Source organism: Sorex araneus, chromosome 5, assembly GCF_027595985.1.
Source record: "Sorex araneus isolate mSorAra2 chromosome 5, mSorAra2.pri, whole genome shotgun sequence".
NCBI classification, from domain to species: domain Eukaryota; kingdom Metazoa; phylum Chordata; class Mammalia; order Eulipotyphla; family Soricidae; genus Sorex; species Sorex araneus.
In genome coordinates, this window is record NC_073306.1 from 69,998,457 (window position 1) to 70,018,562 (window position 20,106).

General features: G+C 37.1%; 2 protein-coding genes across 2 annotated transcripts in view; one reads left to right on the plus strand and one right to left on the minus strand.

Annotated features, from left to right (window-relative positions):
• ADGRL2 (adhesion G protein-coupled receptor L2) overlaps window positions 1-20,106 on the plus strand; it is a 569,912-nt gene that overhangs the window by 324,847 nt on the left and 224,959 nt on the right. The window contains exon 3 of the mRNA XM_055138189.1: window positions 18,764-18,806. The gene's annotated coding sequence lies outside the window, so the exon portion shown is untranslated. The remainder of the gene's footprint in view (window positions 1-18,763; window positions 18,807-20,106) is intronic.
• LOC129404959 (translation initiation factor IF-2-like) overlaps window positions 1-20,106 on the minus strand; it is a 157,430-nt gene that overhangs the window by 97,483 nt on the left and 39,841 nt on the right. The gene's annotated exons all lie outside the window — the stretch shown is intronic.

The window sequence follows — 20,106 nt, forward strand, 5'->3', positions numbered from 1 at the left end:
CCCAGCATCCCATATGGTCCCCTGAGCACGGCCAGAGGTAATTCCTGAGCGCAGAGCCAGGAGTAACCCCTGTGCATCGCCAGGTATGACCCAAAAAGCAAAAAAAAAAACAAAAAACAAAAAACAAAAACAAAACTAACCATGAATGTGGTGTACATTTTACTATTTGTATGCAAGTTTCTGAAGTTTTACTGCAAGGGTTTACATTAGCATGTGCATTTTTATTTTTTAATTTTTTTATTAACCTTTAGGGATTGGGTAAGGGTACGAACTTGAATTAATTTCTATTGGCCAATAAGCTCATATACATTTATAACTTTATAGTGAAGCCTCCATAAAAACCCAAATGGATATTCCGAGTTTTCAGGTGGAGATTCAGGAAGAATGGTCAGCCTTGAGAGGAAAGGAGAGCTGGGCACATTTTCCCATACTAAAAAGTGTCTTGAGCATCTTTTCTATTTGACTATTCCTGCAATATGTCTTTTCTTTTATTAATTTATTCTTTTATTGAATCACCATGTGGAAAGTTACAAAGCTTTCAGGTTTAAGTCTCAGTTATACAATGCTCAAACACCCATCCCTTCACCAGTGCACATATTCCACCAGTATGTGCATTTTTAAAAGGAGAAATATGGGAACCAGGGATAGTTTAGTAGTAAAGCACCAGCCTTGGAGGTTTGAGGCCATAGTTAAATCCTCCACATGTCCCACATGCATCTTCCTGATCCCTTCAGCACTGTAGCCTGAGGTCTCCAGTACACAACCAAATGAGTGTGGTCTTCAGAGTACCACAGCAAGGTCAAGTGCCACACTTGAAATATGCAAGCCCCAGTAAACTGCATAAACTAATAACTGTGTGACCTGTAGTCACATTGGCAGCCACATCGGTAATAACTGTAGCACTGTCGTCCCGTTTATTGATTTGCTGGATCGGGCACCAGTAACATCTCCATTCTGAGACGTGTTACTGTTTTTGGCATATTGAATACACCACAGGTAGTTTGCCAGGCTCTCCCGTGCGGGTGGGATACTCTGGGTAGGTTGCCGGGATCTCCAAGAGGGACAGAGGAATCAAACCCGGGTTGGCCGCGTGCAAGGTAAACACCTTACCCGCTGTGCTATCGCTCCAGTCAGTAACAACAATGAGATGTTTTTTTTTAAAAAAGACAAAAAGAGAAGTGCCATAGGAAAAAGAAGTAGGCCTGTTTGGAAACCCTTTCTTTTAGCTTCAGTCCTGCCATAACTATTAGTAGTATGCTTTGCTCATGTTTTCCTCTTTCTATATTTCTTTTTTTAATTTAATTTTGTTGTTGTTATTGTTTTGTGTGGGGATCATACCCAGCAGTGCTCAAGGCTTACTCCTGGTTCTGTGCTTAGGGATCACTTCTAACTAATGAAGGATCTAATTAGGGATCTAACTAGAGATCAAACTAGGTATCACTTCTATGCACAAGTAACTGCTTGCGCTTAGGTCAAGCCCTGGTCAGTCTCCTGCAAGGCAAAAGGCTTACGCCCTGTGCTATCTGTCCAGTCACATTTTTATTTTTAAACTGAGAATATGTTCCCTATCTAATTCATTGAGGATAAAGACTTATTCAAACCAAATGTAAAAACATATGGAACATAATTACCTAACTATAGTTAGACTTTCTGAGAATCATTAACAACTTTAGTCACTAAAGGTTTGTTATACAACATAGGCTATTTCATTCTCTTCAGATTGCCAAACACTTGGAACTTTTCTTCTCCTAGAGACATATGCAAAATGGGGTAAAAGAGATGAAAACATTTTACTTTTTGTATCCGTCCTCTTATGATCATACTTTAAACTACTCTGGTTGAATTTGAAAGCACTGAATTCCCCATTTAAAATCAAGCATTTGATGACTTGTACTTTTGACTTCGAATGGCATCATGTGAAAAATTTTAGAATGCACACAAAGGGTGCAACAAACAGTGATTTACCCATAAATAATAACTCCAGAAAGGAGATACTTTACTGTTAAAACTGATTATCATTCCAGCGCCATATGTACTGAGAAATCAGTGAAATTTGGGGCATGAATGACTAAACTTAAGCTTGTCTCAGGCAGGAGAGATAATAGAGTGGGTAAGGTGCTTGCCTTGCTTGTGTTTAGTTCCTGTAACCCCATATTGTCCCCACAAGCACACCAGGAATGATTCCTGTGTATAGAGCCAGGAGTAAGCCCTAAGCACAACCAAGTGTGACTGAAAAACAATCCACAAAGTCTCGATCTTTGTACTGTCACACTGTCTGTCACTGTCATCCCTTTGCTCATTAATTTGCTCGAGCGAGCACCAGTAACGTCTCCATTGTGAGACTTGTTGTTACTGTTTTTGGCATATCAAATACATCTTGGGTAGCTTGCCAGGCTCTGCCGCACGGGTGAGATACTCTTGGTAGCTTGTCCGGGGCTCTCCGAGAGGGGCAGAGGCATCAAACCCGGGTCGTCCAACACCCTACCCTCTGTGCTATTGCTCAATCTTTGCAAGAAAAAGTCATTTTAAAAGCCACCTAGTGATAGTACAATGTGTAGGGCACTTGCCTTGCAAAGGGAGGTTTGATCCTGGTCACCACATATAGTGCCCTAAGTACTGCCAAGAGTGAGTCCTGAATGCAGAGCCAAGGGTTAGCCCTGAGCACTCCTAGGTGTGGCCCGAAAACCAAAAAAAGAAGAAAACAAAAACCAAAAATCTGTTGTTATACCTAATTTTCCATGGAATTATTCTTATCACAAATTGTTTTTGCTTATTCAAGCAATTGCTTGTTTCAGAATTTCTGAATTGTGAGTAAATGAGTGACTTACTAGTCATCTCTTAAATTGTTCGACTAATTCAGTAGTAAAACACTTATTCTAGAGGTGAGATTTTCAGAAGCATCTTGGGAAAAGTAAAAAGGCAGGGCCAAGATTTAGGGAACTTTAAAAAAAAAAGTCACTGTCCTTGCAAAAGAGTGATGTAAGAGGTAAGGAAGTTAACAGACAAAACTTGAATAAATGAGTTTGGGGAGAAAGGTAGCCTTTTACAGAGTAAAAGGAAACACAAAGTTGAAGTACTTTTGGCCGGCTTAATGAAGGGTTTGGAAATTGAGGGCCCTTAGAGGAAACCTGGAATTAGAACAAGTTAAAGAAGTAAAGAATGTAGGGAATGAATGGAGAGGGTTTGTTTGTCTAGAGTTGGTGCTTTGATAGAAAAAAGAAAGACAGGCTAGCAGCAATAGCAGCAGCTGATAAATTGGCAAGTATAAGAATGGGGGCAGGAGAGCACAGTGCTAATGACAGTTAAGATTTTTTTTTTTAAGGGAGCACGTGAACTAATCCAAAGGAGTTGCTTGAAATTACAGTTTGATTTTTCTTCCTCCCTCTTTCTCGCTCTTTCTCAGAATTGTTTAAAGAGAAGAGGGAGAGGAAAAGGAAAGGGGTAATTTATCGGATGTACCTTAGAAACTATTCTTAGAAGAATAAAAAAGAGAACTACTGGTAAATGTAAGTGCATTAGAAATGCAGTAATTAAAAGTATCTATAAGAAAAGAGAAAATCAGAGCTAACAGACTTCTATTAACCTACTGTGACTTGTAATTCAAATTTCACTTTATTCTCCTAATACAAAGTTACATGCTACCAGGTAAAATAACCGTATAGTGTTTTGCATTGCATATGTAACTCCATATATATGCATTTTTGTATATTTGTGCACATGTATACATACATACACACATACAAACATATGTGGGTGTATCTTAATTTGCCTTTGCATGTGCCTCTGGCTCATCAGCTTTAATTCCAGGCATTATTTCTCTGTACCATGAAAAGCACCTAACATAGCTACTGTGTTAATAACATGTCTAATTTGATAATAGAGCATTTACCAATAAGTGGTAAGGACAAACAGTGATGCGCACTACAACACAGAAGCAAAATAAAGGAAAAGGATAGTTATTACTGCTACTTATTCTGGAAAAACTGATGGTCTATAAAGGTTGGGTTGTGGGAAGTTAAATATATAATTAGGAAACAAAAGTGGGATGAGATTAATGCAAGGACTATCTGTGATGAATCTGTTCTTAAGGAAATTAACCTAAATTCAAAATGGATGTTTAAGTACTCTAGAAATGCATAACAGCACTTGTGTTTCTAAATGTTAAATTAAGATATGTTCAAAATTTCAGGAGAAATCAATACCCATTATTAAAATATTGAGCCTGTTTGGCAGATTTTACATGATCCCATTTAAAATATTTCTAAATTGTATAAAGTAGAAACTAATCTTCCCCATATTACAAATGAGTAACTGATGACTAGAGATGTGAAGCAACTTACCCGGCATCACAAAGGTAATTAGTAATAGAGATTTCAAATAGTAGTTGAATCTGTTTTTGAATCCAGATTGACTTCTGAGTCAGACACTGGTACCCATTGTCATAAGCCTAGGTATCTAGAACCAAAAAGATAAGCTGTTTCTGTTGTAAATGAAGATGTTGCAGAGAATGCAGCAATGGTATTTAAGTACTTCATTGGAAAGGCAGCACACTCTGAACCTAGTATCTGGGTGGGCTCTACCCCTTGGTTGACAAATGTCTCACTTGGGCTTAGGACAGCATGCACACACACACACACACACACACACACACACACACACTCCAAATGCTGCTCAAGGAAAATATCTCAAAGTGCCCAACTTATTACAAGTCAGTATCTTAAACATTGCTGTAAATAGAGCAAAAGAGCAAAACAGAATAACCAGACATTCCTAATTAGGTTTCCTTTTCTTCCACAAGAAAAAAAGTATATACTGTCTAAAATGCTCCTTGTTCCAGCCCAAGTAAAATTACATGAAATTATGTTTGAAGATTATATTCATCTACTCCTTGAGAGATGATAATGTTTCATGATTTTTTAATGTTACTCGCCAATAGCATTTGTACCTAATTTATTACAAGAGTAGCATAGAAAATAATTTGGTGCAAATCAAAGTACTTTGGTACCTTAATCATTTAGCATTGAATTGATAAGATGAAAAAAAGCAGGAACAGATGAACACAAGTCAGCCAGTTCAGAGGGGAAGCATCTCAGAAGATAAATATGAAAGTCTTTTGTTTTGATATGTAGAAGCATCACTCCCTAGTTATAGAGGAATAATAAAACACCCAATGTGAAGCTAGGGATGAAATACATCATCATATTAATAGTAAATATTGGCTTATTTTTAGCACTATGAAATTTACAAAGTACTGAAACAGATATAGTCTCTCTTGATTAAGATCTCTGAGAAAGATAGTTGTGTATCCTTAGAAAGGCTACTTATTCGTCCCTGATCATGAATTGTAAAATAGAAGAAATAATTTTTCTTAGGCAAGTTAACTTAACCTCTTTGTTCCTCAGTACGCTCATGTGTTAAAGCGAGGGAAAAAATAGTATTAAGTAGAAGTATAATTTTGCTACCGTTCCATTGTTTTCACCTACAGAAATGGCAATTTCATGTAATAGTGTTGTGTTGAAGATTAAGTGGATGAAAACGGTTACAACAGATCCCAGCTTTAATACACACTCATTGCAAGCGGTTTGATTACAATTCCATTTAATCTTCATCATAGTCCTAAAACAGATAATATTACTCTGCCTGAAGTATAAAATTATGTTAAAATATATAAATCATATTTATGGATTTATAAGACAGAGTAGGGAATGTGCAGCTTTAAAATAAATGCTCCTGTAATAAAGCCCTTTGTCCCGTGGTTTTTAAGTGTTTGGATTTTGTAACAGCCAGTTTACAAATCTCTGAGCTGCTTCTCCCTTCCATCCAAATTTGCCATCCAGGGGATGGTTGGTTAGTTTTGTAGTTGAGGTTTTAATAAATACTGCTGTGTGGCCTTTCTAGGCTCATCAATTCAGCAAAGGGTTCAAAGCAGAGGGAATTCTTTTTTTTTTTTTTTTTTAGTGCTGTGCAGAATTTTGTTGAGAGAACCAGAGACCAGCCTTAAGAACACAGAAATGACTTATTTGTAAAGAGAGTGGGGACAGATTTGACAGTTTCACATATATTCCTCTGTGTATGATCTCAAAGGACAAGATACCCATTGCTTACTTAGCTGCTAAGCAGGGTCAGGGGTGCAAATGACCAGGTAATGGCACCTGAATTTCAGTTCCTACTCCACAAGCTCGAACAGATGCCATTTTAAAAATTGATTTATCTATTTATTTATTCATTTTTGCTTTTTGGGTCACACCCAGCAATGCACAGGGGATCCTCCTGGCTTTGCACGCAGGAATTACTCCTGACAGTGCTCAGGGGACCATATGGGATGCTGGGAATCGAACCTAGCTGAGCTGTGTCCAAAGCAAATGCCCTACCCGTTGTATTATTGCTCCAGCCCCCAGATGCCATTTTAGCCTAGTCCTCAAGGAAGGGACAGGAGGGGTGACCTTGGCCATGGAAGTAGAGGAAACCTATAATGGTTTATCAGTATAAGGTACCGCTTGGTTAAAATGTAATTTATTATATAATATATTGTGTAGCGACATAAAATACAATGAGTAAAGAAAATACAAGCTTGAAATTATTTGTATATTTTGGTTGTTTTTAGAAAGTTTTTTTGTTTTTATTTATTTTGTGTTTTGAGGCCACACCTGGTGGTGCTCAAGGCTTACTCCTGGCTCTGTGCTAAGAGATCACTTCTGGTGGAACTTGGGAGACCATATGTACACATGTGATGCCAGGGATTGAACCCTGTTGGGCCAAATGTAAGATATGCAAGATAAGGGTCTTACCTGCTTACTGTATTATCTCTCTGCTCTCCCCATTTTTGGGGGGCCACACTTAGTGAAGTTCAGGAGTTACTCCTGACTTTGTACTCAGGAATCACTCCTGGCAGTGCAGTGAAGTTCAGGGGTTACTCCTGGATCTGCACTCAGGAATCACTCCTGCCAGTGCTCTGGGAACCATTTTGTATGCCAAGGATCTAACCTAGGTCAGCCATATACAAGGCAAGTGTCTACCCGCTATACTGCTGCTCTGGCCCCCTCAGCCAAGATTTTATGTCTAAAACAGCATTTGTAATCAATCTTTTCACCAGTAGGGCAAATATTCTATGTGACACTGATATAATACAGTGATTTCTGAATACAGAGTCAGAAGTAAGTCCTGAGTAATGCTGATGTGACCAAACAAAAAATATTTTTGAGAATCTGTAACATTGAAATAATGTAGAGCTCGTTATGTTTTGTGAATACTATCTAAATGAATAAAAATTAAAGGGACAACATACTATTTTTTTTCTTTTTTTGCTTTTTGGGTCACTCCCAGCGATGCACAGGGGTCACTCCTGGCTCTGCACTCAGGAATTACCCCTGGGGGTGCTCAGGGGACCAAATGGGATGCTGGGAATCGAACCCAGGTTGGCCTCATGCAAGGCAAATGCCCTACCCGCTGTGCTATCACTCCAGCCCCCAGGGACAACATATTATTTTATTTCTCTTTTGACTTACAAAATTAAATTTTCTTAATTGATGTATATGTGTGTGTGGTGAGAAAGAACATTTGCTGGAAGTTTGTTAATACTATGCCCCTTACTAATAAGAGATAACTACTGAATCTAAAAAAATAATAATAAAGGAATCAATATTTGGGCCCAACTGATAGTACAGCAGGTTGGGAGCTTGCCTTGAATGCAGCCAGCCTGGGTTTGATCTCCAGCACCACATATGTTTCCCAGATCACTGCCAGAAGTAATCCCAGTGATCCCTGAGCCAGGATTAAGCCCTGGGCACCACTGGGTGTGGCCCCAAAACCGAAAAGGAAAGGGAAAAAAAAAAAGAGAAGAACCAACATTTAAAAACTGACTGTCTTGGAATATGCCTTTCACAGTCTGGGGAATACTATACTACCAGGACTTCCTCTTGGACACACACTGTGGTATGCTACTAGAAACCAATAAATAGCAGTAAGTCTCGTTGGTCTTTGTGAATTCCTTCTTAAATTGCAAAATAATTCATTTTTCATAAATGTTAAGACTTGAAAATTTTTGTTCTTTTAAGAAAACATACAAGTCTGTATTATAAAGTGTAAGTTAGGCTAAGATCTATCACATAGTACAGTAGGTTCAAATACAAATATTTTGCTCTTAGAAACCAAGAGAAATTAGTTCATCTCTTTATATGTCATTTTCTTTATGTATGAAATGAAGGAAACAATTGCACCCATATCATAGGATTATTACTAGTATTAATTGGAACAATGCACGAAGATTGCTTAAAGTAGTAGATGAAGTATGGAAAGACTAATTGCTAGTCATTATGACCACTGGAGGTCCAGAAAAAGAAAGATGTCAAAAAAGCTGAAACTACATTTAAAAAATAAACAGAGATTACAGAAAGTGGATAGTTCAAAGATCTGGGTACATAGTTTTCTTGAAGGAGGCGTGAGTTCAATCTGCAACATCACACAATATCCTGAGTAAGGCCAGGAGTAATTCCTGAATCTTGAGCCAGAAGTAGTCCCTGAATACCACTGAGTATGGACCCAAATCCTAATAATATAATAATAATTAATTTATTTTCCTTTTTGGGACACATCTGGTGATGCACAGGGGTTACCCCTGGCTTTGCACTCAGGAATTACTCCTGGCAATAATCAGGGGACCATAGGGGATGCTGGGAATCAAACCCGGGTAGGCCGCGTGCAAGGCAAACACCCTACTCGCTGTGCTATCGCTCCAGGTCCAAATAATAATATAATGATTTTTAAAATCATTGACATTTTAGAATACATTTTGGATATTCTTTTAATATTTAATTATTTGAATATAGTGAATTATAATTTATTGCAATATAATCACTCACTCACTCACTGTTATCCTGTTGCTCATCGATTGGTTCGAGCAGGCACCAGTAACTATCTCTCATTGAGAGACTTATTGTTACTGTTTTTGGCATATCCAATACGCACAGGTAGCTTGCCAGGCTCTGTCGTGCAGGCGCGAAACTCTCGGTAGCTTGACGGGCTCTCCAAGAGGGAGGAGGAATTGAACACGGGTCGGTCCAGTGAAAGGCGAACACCCTATATTTCTATTTAAAAAATATATTTAAAAATTAGAATGATAATTACTGTTCCTTGCTGTATCTTCATAAGAATTAATTTTAAATTTTAGCAATTTTTGTGGCACTACGAATAACACTCACAAACACTAATTTCATTATTATTATCATTATCACCATTATCATATATTAAGATTAGAGTTTGAGAGAAATGTACAAGGGCATAATTATAATTTTATAATATGACAAGAAAAGAAAAACTAACACTTCAGATATTTTTAAGAATGAATACAGCTTTTCCAGATGGAAAAAAGGGAAAGGACATTCATGGATTCCCCATGTGTCTTGACCAAACTTGTCTTGTTTTCAAAAAGTCAGTGGGTCCACAATTGCTCCAATGAGAGAGAATTCTTTTGAATTGACCATATCCACAAAAACCAATCAATCAAAAGGTAATTGAGCACCAAATCTCTGAAATCTATGCAGATAAACTGTAAGAACTCCTAGCAGCTGGTTTTTCTATTCTACATCTCTGTTCTTTACTTAGCAGGCTTTTCACAAGTCCACATACTAATGTTCTTAAATATAGTTTTCATCATGCCATAATTGCCAAAGAACAGAGAAGTTCTCAAATGCCTGTTGTATCAAGCCCAAATAACTGTGTCCAGATCCAAGGATCCTCTGTAGTGTTGCTATTTAGAGAATGGTAACAGCACCATTACCACTTGGGAACATGTGAGAAAGAGATAATCTCATCCAGAATGACTACATTAGAGTCTCCAGTTTAGCAAGCTCTACAGATATGCAAATTAAAGTATTAAAAACACTGTGCTGCAATATCCATTAATCTAAACAAAAAATAAATCACTTATCTATAACATAACATATGCTTACATCAAGAATTTCTGTAACTAATATCTCTGCTTCCAAAGCAGTTGTTTGCACATGCTTTTAACTCCATATTATTTAGATCTACAATGATATCTGCTATCTAAATCCAATCCACTGCACTGATGACATCGTTCTCATAACACCAAACATTAGCCAAGTGGCACAAATGCTGGCTGACTTTCACCATGAGTGTGGAAAGGTCGGACTTCAGCTGAATCTCACCAAAACAAGGTTCATGAAAAATGAACTAGTCCCTGACGTTTTATTTGCTCTCAATGGAACAAACATCTCCGAATGCAGCAGCTATGTGTACCTGGGTCAAGAATTCAACATGAGGAACGACTTGGCGCCAGAACTGCACAGGAGGAAAAGAGCAGCGTGGAATGCCTTCAAGAGAATTGAAGAAGTGGTTAAAAGGACAAAGAACCTCCAGCTCCAGGCACATCTTTTGGACTCCCCATTCTTTCTGCACTAACATACACCTCAGAGACCTGGGCCCTATGCAAACAGGATGAGAACGCTATTCGGGTATCCCAAAAAGGAAACAAAAAAGCTATGCTTGAAGTATCACATTTCACTCAAGTGAGAGAAGGAATCTGGAGTTCTGACCTCCGTCAACGATCAAGAATCAGGGACACTGTCTTGTTTGCCAAGGCGTCAAAAATCAGATGGGCCGGACATGTAATGCGATTCAGAGACAACCGCTGGACTACAGCTGTTACTGACTGGATTCCACGGGATGTCAAAAGACCACATGGCCACCCACCTACGAGATGGTCAGAATTCTTCATCAAAACCCTGTGTGAACTGTTTGAGGCTCTTTCTGTTCCTGGAGTGAGCAGATACCATTGGGCTACATTAGCACGCAACGAAGATGAATGGAGACGTTACTGGTGCCCGCTCGAGCAAATCAAAGATCAATGGGAGGACAAGTGACAAGTGACAAATCCAATCCATTCTTGGAAGCCCTTTGAAAAAGCCTATGCTTCCATCAAACTAAACCATTTTCAAACCATGCTAGTATTCCAGCAAGGTTAGTTGCTAAATACTTCTTGTATTTAGGTCAACATCATTTAATTATCTTTGTTATGTCTTATTATCTACTAAATAATATTCTTCCAAATACTTGGGAGGGGTAGTGGTAGGCAGTGTCGAATTGATAAGAATGTATACAAAAATGCAAACTTCCTCTGTTCTCATTAAGCTCACAATCAAAATTAATGTTTTTAGAAACACTGCAAGTTTCACTAGTGTGAAGCAAAGGTCAGTAAATATAGAATAATATTGGATGGATTACATGATTTGTGCTTCTAAAACTTAAATCTAGGTATTGGAGAGTAAGTAAGGGGTTAAGTCGCTTGCCTTATACCTGGTTTCAATGCCTGGCATCCCATATACTCTCCCAAGCACCACTGGAAATAATCTCCAAGCATCAAGCCAGGAGTAAGTCCTGAGCACTGCTGTGTATGGCCTCAAAATCACACACACACAAAATCACATTAATTTAGATGAACAAAATAGTATTGTTTAAAATACAAAAGCATTTTGTGGCATGAAATAGAAATTTCAACCAGTAGAAAGTAATCAGAGGGGTTGGAGCAATAGCACAGCAGGTAGGGCATTTGCCTTGCACATGGCTGACCTGAGTTCGATTCCCAGCATCCCACATGGTCCCTTGAGCATCACCAGTAGTAATTTCTGAATGCGGAGCCAGGAGTAAATCCTGTGCATAACTGGGTGTGACCTGCCCCCCCAAAGAAAAGAAAAAGAAAGGAAGTAATCAGAGATATTGTGCTTTGTTCCATGTTAATTTCATAGTCCTGCAAACAATTGTAAGGTGAATTTTTGTCTTCATTCATTTAAGAAATAGAAGAATTTAGAAATAGTTCCTATCTTTCTGTTTTTGACTTGCAAGTTTTTAGCTGTGATAGACACTAGATAAATACTTGTTGATTGAAGACACTCTTTGATCTCAAGTCAGAGGCGAGGTTTACACACATGGAACAATCATTTCACAAATGCAGCCCTTTGCTCCTTCTGTTGTTCACGACATGAAGAAAAGTTCATGAATTTTCAATGACACTTAGGTTTACTAGTAGTGTCTTTTGGATCAAAAAGTTCCTCCAGGGTGCCATGGAAGTTTCTGTTTCTGTAACTAACATTTGTGTTCACTAGAGATGGCTGGAACACAGCCAACCAAATGGAATTGGCTAGTAAAACTTTTTGTGGGTGAGCATTTTGGAAAAGTTTTAAGACCATTTGCTAGCAAAAACTCAGCAGGTGGAATTTTAAAACAATACAAGTTAAGGTATGGGTTAGATTTGAAGCCACTCAGTGGGGCCAGGGAGGTAAATACTGAACAGGTAACATTCCATACCTCTTTAGAAAAGAAAAAAAATAAAAGTCAGCTTTTAAGGTGGCATTGTTGCAAAACCACCCTTCCACTTTGAGACTGAAACATATGTTTCTGGTAGATGCTCAATCTTCAAAAGGCCTCCTGCTTTAAGAACACCATGGCAGGACAGTAAGATTAAATTTTACCTAAAACCTTTGGTGAGCCTCTCGATTCCTGCAGTGTGATTTCAGAGTGGGATCACACAAAGAAACTTAAAAAGTGAAAGCATTATTTTTAACTAACTAAAACTTTATAGGAGCTGGTGTGACACTAAAACATGCATTATTTTGACTGGAGTCAGCCATTACCTCTTATAAACTTCTAAAGTTACAGTGTTCCTATCTTACTCAGCAATGTTGCAAAAGATGACCAACCACTCACACCTGTTATGATCTTTTTGACTTATAATTTCTTTGGGTACATCAGAAAGGCTCTTGACTCTTAACTGAGCAATTATTATTTATTAAGTAAATATAGAGCTGGAGGATAGTGCCAAAATCTTCCTTTCATCCAGGAAATAAGTCTAAACGAGGCAGCAGCATCTACACGTTGTCTGGCAGGACCCCAGGCTGTGGCAGAAGAGCCAAGTCAATACTGAAAGGGGAACTCATTCTTCACCTTGAGTCAGTCCCTGGCATCTACTGAGGTTCTTGAAAGAATGCCAATTAGGGCCAATTTACATGTCTCTGTGGAGGTTTTAGATAACTCCTCACTGAGAACTGTTTGTTTTTCTCATTTAGACTGCTTTTCCCAGGTAGGATTCACAAACTTGCTGCTGAATATACTGTTTGCAGGACATTGCAAGGTTTCCATATCAACATAAAGTACTGTCACTGTCACTGTCACTGTCATCTTGTTGGTCTCATGGATTTGCTCAGGCGGACACCAGTAACATCTCCATTGTGAGACTTGTTGTTACTGTTTTTGGCATATTGAATATGCCACGGGGAGCTTGCCAGGCTTTGCCGTGCGGGTGGGATACTCTCAGTAGCTTGCCGGGCTCTCCGAGAGGAACTGAGGAATCAAACCCGGGTTGGCCACGTGCAAGGTAAACACCCTACCCACTGTACTATCGCTCCAGCCCATAAAGCATAAAGCACAGACCCTTGAAAAACGCATTAACAGGGGACTCATCTGAACAGCCAGATTGAAATTTAAAAAGTGGTCCTTCTAAATTTTCTATAATTTGTCCCAGAATTCAAGTAACAGAAAAATTCAGTGTTCTTATGCAAGTAGTTTGTGGAATCAGTCTCAGCAAAATGCTTGTCACTTCATAGCTTGTGCTGTTGTGCAAGTGTTCAAATTGTTTCCTGCTTTTTTTTTTGGTATAGGTGAGCTGAAATACACTTCTCTGGAACTCTGACCATTTGTCTTAGTTTTCTACCATACTCACTGTCTGCTTTCTCTAAGAAGCCCCTTGGGGGCCCAGGACTTGGTTCAAAGGTAGAATACTCCATGAAACTTTAAAAGAAAATGTTTTTCTAATATTTGAAGTTCTATGTTTTCCCTTTTGTAATTTCCCTATTTTAATTAAACATCTCCTATTCCTTCTGATGCTCCTAAGGCTACAGATGTTTTCTAAACTTCAGCATTAGTGGCAAGTTAGCTTTTCAGTAACCACATTTTGAAAGCTGTCTGCTAATACTCAGCTCAACTAAAGTTAAAAATGTAGAAGGCTTGTATTATAAACATTTTTTTATGTTTGGTTAACTTTTGATTGAATGTTATATTTTGTCATCAATAATACTTAAGATATGATCTAAAAATTCCTATTAAAATGTCAGATTAGCAGAGCCAGCTACAGAAAAGCATCTTTTGATTGCCTCCATTAATGAAAATTTTACTAGGCAGTACTAAATAGTGATTGAAAAAGCATGCTGATACTGTCAGTTACTGGTATAGAGATTTGTCACAACTTCAGGAAAAAATTTATCATGAATTTATGTTTGCTATCTAAATATATATTTCAGAAGCCACTAAAATTGTCAGGAAGACAGATTTGTTCTTCTTAATTACAGGTTTAAAATATATATAATAACAGTATCAAATTAAAATATATTTGCCCTTTGAAAATTCCAAACATTTATCAAAATGTAATTGAATACCACTTTAAACCAGACAAAAGTAAAACAAGCTTGAATACGTCTTACATACCCTTGATAGTTTCTATAGTCTTTGCAAAATGCTAAAGTTATATGCTCAATAATATGATGGTTGATATTCACCCAAGTGACATCAACAATTTAATGTGTAATGCTCTCACTTTCCATTAGAAGTGAAATATTACTAAAGCTTGGGCAACATTTCCTCATGCTTGGAGCCCTATTTAAGTCAGATATCTATAGCTTTTTTTTTCCATATGAGGTTTTACTTGGTGTTTAATTATTCTACCTTCTTTTACCTGCTTTCAAGAACTAGAAAAGGCTCTTTGATGTGCCAGTCCAAAGTATGTTCAGATAAAAGGTAAATAATTCAATAGGCTTGTTGAGGAGGGTTGACATTTGAATGTTGGTGGTTGTTTCCTTTACTCATCAGATCTCCTATTGAGGTTAGCTGACCCTTGGTAGACTTACTGGAGTGAGTTTGAATTGGTGAAAATCTTCTAATAAAGGAATGGTGGCAGAAATAGCAAAAAGGGGGGGAAATCAATGAAGTAGAGAAGCTTGAATATATATTCTTTGCAAGTCTTATACTTATTCAATAGTTACAAACGTCTCTGAAAATATTTATATGTGTGGGTGGAGGCAAGTTGCCCATTAAATTGTAAAAAGTGTTATCAGACTCATCAGGACTTGGTTGTAAATTTGACTACACAGTTTTGGCTCATAGAAAAATGAGAAGGAAATATCTGATTAAAGTGTGCATTGCTGCTTAGGCAACTGAATGTTGCCATAGCAATTGAGATGAAATGTGCAAGAAGTGAGATAATTAAATCTAACCCCTTTAGTAGTTTTGACAGTCAATGTACTGCCAATAGAAAAAGTTATCTACAGTATTAAGATAAAATGCATTCCTCACAGAAAGTCTCCTTACTAGTATATTGTTGTTCCCTTTCTAAATACATTGCTTTAGGTGTCTAATTTGAATGTTCTCTCTTAATAATCAAATACAGTTTTGACCTTGGTCTGTGGCTGCCTAGAATTTCTGCAGGTTTATTGTATCATGGGAGCAGCCATTAAAAAAAGTCTGTTTTTCTTCTATTTCTTATAAAAAGGTATACTTAAGCTATAGCTGACATATATGAGCTAGGAATTCAATAATATCTAGAACGTGCTGCCCTCTTCAGGAGCTCATGCTTAAGCATAATTTTTCTAGCAGTTTTGAAAATATAAATATGAGTTGTGCAATGAACAGTTAATAATTCCTTATGAATAAGCACCACATTCAGTAAAATTGGAAGGTTCCATTTTTACTAAAATAGTTCATTTAGAATTGATAAATATAAATTTTGAATTAAATTATTAATATTTATTAGATATGAAATAATTATCTTAAAAGAAACTACATTCATGGGGACAATTGCTGCATTATTTCATAATTTCAGACTTATATATTTGCTAATCAAGAATTTCTTGAGCAGTAAAAGTATATAAAAAATAAGATATTTTCTTTGTGAAAATCTAAGCAGGACGTGCTTTAAATTCTAATTTTTTAAAACTACTTTCAAAGTTTATTTCTTGTGTTTGGACTGAAAATCTGTATTTCCTTTCTTTTTGGTTTGGGCCACATCCAGCAATGCTCAGGGTTTACTCCTGGCTCTGCACTCAGGAATTATTCGTTGTGGTGTTCAGGGGACCATATGGGATGCTGAGGATTGAACCTGGATTGACCACATTTGCAAGGCAAACTCCCTACCCACTGTACCATTACTCCAGCCCTCGAATCTGTATTCCTAAGAACTAACTTCTAATTTTACTCTTTAGAAAAAGCCAGTATATTAGGCGAAAATTCATGTTTATAATTTTAGATAGTTTTCATTTATTAGAATATTTTCTTGGGAATAATGATTTCAAATTACATAACACATTGCTTTCTTATTCAAAATTATCTCACTTGAAAATAATATCAAAGATTATGAAATGGCATCATCAAAAGCTAAAATTAATCCTCTTGCAATCTCCTTACCTAGGATGAGAGATTGTACAGGAGGCAAGGCACTTGATTAGCATGCATGGCCTCCATCCTAGTGGATCCTTGGCACCCCATATAGTTTCCTGAGCACCAACAGAAAAGCACTGCTGGGTTGGTCATTGCTGGGTTGGTCCCAAGCAACCCCAGTCCTCCATTTAAAAAATAATAAAATATTTTCCTATCTAGTTTCAGTTCACACTACTGAAACTAGGTTAGTGTGTGAAACTCAGTATGTTTTCTCTAAGTTTTTTGTTTGTTTTGGTTACTTTATCCTCCTTTGATTGTAGTTGTGATATCTAGAAGTTGCATGTTTGGTTATTGTTTGCAAAGTTGAATGCAATATGCTTGGTTGTAGTTATATCTGGAAGTTGTACCTTTGGTTACTGTCTTTGCAACGTTAGTTGCAATGTGCTGCAGATACTACACTTGTGGTGCCAGAGGCCCCCAAAAGGGATTGCTTTGACAATCACACTGATTGATATGGGCCAGTGTCAGGGACTGAACTCGCAGCCGCCATGCTTATGTGGTATTCGACTGCTGAAAGTCACACTCCCTGGCCCTCTCAATTAAGTTTTTTTTTTTTTTTTTTTTTGCTTTTTGGGTCACACCCAACGATGCTCAGGGGTTTCTCCTGGCTTTGCACTCAGGAATTACTCCCGGCGGTGCTTGGGGGACTATATGGGATGCCGGGGATCGAACCCGGGTCGGCCGCGTGCAAGGCAAACGCCCTACCCGCTGTGCTATCGCTCCGGCCCCTCAATTAAGTTTTTTAATAAGGAGAAAAATTAAAAAAGAAAATAACAAATACTTAACATTATCAAGCTATGAGAAAAATATGTTTTCTTATTTCCCAACATGTTTTTTGGCTTTCTTTTTGGGTCACACCTGGCGATGCACAGGGGTTAATCCTGGCTCTGCACTCAGGAATTATCCCTGGCAGTGCTCAGGGAATCATATAGGAATCAGGGAATCGAAGCTGGGTCAGTCATGTGCAAGGCAAACGCCCTACCTGTTGTGCTATTGCTCCAGCCCCCCAACATGTTTTTATATAGTATTATTACCAGTAAAAGAGGTCATTTTGCACTTTTGACAGAAGGGGCGTGTGTGTGTGTGCGCGCGCGCGCACGCAAGAGCGCGGGGGCGGGTGTGCACGCTTGTGGGCACACCCTACCACTAAGCTACATTCCTAGCCTTCACTAATTATTTAACAATAAAGTTCATATAATTGAAGAAAATAGCAGCCAGGAATGCCCTAAGTGGCAAAGGACATGCCTTACAGATGTGAGGCCTGGGATTTGGTTCCCAGAGTCACATGCTTCTTATCTCTTGAACTACCAGAAGTTGCTCGCTCTCTCTCGCGCTCTCGCTCTCTCTCTCTCTCTCTCTCTCTCTCTCTCTCTCTCTCTCTCTCTCTCTCTCTCTCTCTCTCTCTCTCTCTCTCTCTCTCTCTCTCTCTCTCTCTCTCTCTCTCACACACACACACACACAAATCTCTTTTAAATATCTTTCAAAATCTAATTACAGTGGTACAATTTTAAAATTTACTTTTAAGGGCTGAGAGATAGTATACTGGGCAGGGCACTTTCCTTGCATACAGCCAACCCGGTTTCAATACCTGGCATCACATACGGTCCTCTGAGTACGGCCAGACTAATCCTTGAGCACAGAACCAGGAGTAAACTCTGAGCACTGTTGGGTGAGGCCTTAAGACAAAACAAAAGATAAAATAAAATTACTTTTAACAACAGAAAGCAAGAAATAGAAACAGTATTGCTTTTTCATGTGGAATTGAGGGAACTTAGGCCACCAAACTGTGTTAATCAGCTCCTTCGCCAGATTTTTAGTTCATGTCTACAGACAGAACATTTATTTACATATAAATGGAAGTCATGGTCATCAATGTTGACTTCAGAAAATAAGAAGAAAATAAGAATTTATTCTTAAAGAATCTTAGGTATATCTGTTCCAGCTATAGCAATAAAACATTTAACTGAAATAAAGGAGTGAAAAAAAAAGATACATAGACAAATCTTTCTCATTACTGTACATATTTTGGAGAATATAAAAGGGTCTATTCCTGAATTTGAGAGCACTGTTCACAATAATTGTTTAATCCGAAGGAAGCTCTGTACAAAGTCCTGTAATACACATTCAAGAATTCTTAAAACATTGATTTGTATTTTCTGCAATGGATTTACTTCATTTTTGTTTCTCTGCTGATATATTACATTTGGCAGTTAGAATCCCTGTGGATGATGGTATAATAAATAATAATATTTTCTTTGCTTTCTAGGGTATTTATTGGCACAATGATAAATTTCATCTTTTGCAGAATGGTAAGTAAAGAGTTCTTTTTTTATTTGATAGAACCAAATGCAAATGAGAAAAGGTGAAAATTTATAATAAAAGTGGGGCAAAATTTGAGAAATGTATTCAATGATCTAATAATTATAACTTACACCCTTGAAATAAATGGATATTATGTTCAAATTCTATAAGCCATCCCAAATTCTCACCAAATATGCTAAAAGCTCCTCAGAAGAAACATAAGGTTTTGTTCTCTTTGTTGGATTGCAATTAAGCATAGTGTATTAAATGTTTTGTTTTCTGGGGTAGATCATCGAACATATAAATCTATATGTGGTACATATATTGAGAAGGGGTGAGTGGGTGAATAAGAGTTGTTTGGAATTTTTACTGTTATCTAATAACTGATTGTAATTCATAATTTATATTTGGCTGGGGCTTACAGCAACTGTCTATTTAAAAATATTTGTTTTCTAAAGCATCTACTGTTGTTTCTACACAAAATCTACTACACTATCTACTGTGTGATTTTGTTTGAACATATAATTTTTTCTTTGCTTTTATAAATGAAAAGAATCTATTTAATTTTAGTTATTTAACTACTTAAAATTAATCTCTTTACAATTTGAGTAACATTAAAATTAGTTTTACTGAATGAAAATGGTCAATGTAAAATTATATTTCTTACAGGGTTACTACCTTTTTCCTATAAAGTTTAATTTTTCCAGTGGTAGGGAAAATATTTTGTAATAAAACAATCTCAAAAAGTACTATGCTGACTGAAAAAAGCAAGATGCAAAGTACATTCATTATGTGATGCCCTTTTGTTTATCAGAGGAGAGAGAGAGTTTACTGGGATTAGAATGGAGTTTAGAAAAAAAATTCACAAAAATACATGCAAAAATATAAGTACAGATACTTTAATAGTCATGCTTCTTTAATTTTCTCAAGTTTCTCTAGTAAGCATGTATTTTTCTTATAATCAGAACACATGATTAAATAACACACTATTAGAAACAGTATATTATTCTTACTTAACTTTTGAGAAATTGAGAAAATACCACTATGCTAATTGTATAATCAAAATATTTTCTACAACTTAAAAGAAAAAAACTACTACCTAATCTTAATCCATCCACCGTTAATTATCATCTTTGAAACTTCAACATGCAGACTTATTTTAAGGTCTATAACTTTTGAAAAAATGCAAAACACTAGGTGTAATAGACAGCTAGTAAGTATAAAAAATATTGCACAGGAATTGTTTTTACTTCAAAATAATGCTTATAAATAATTTATTAATAGTAAATGGAATAGTGTGATAGGATT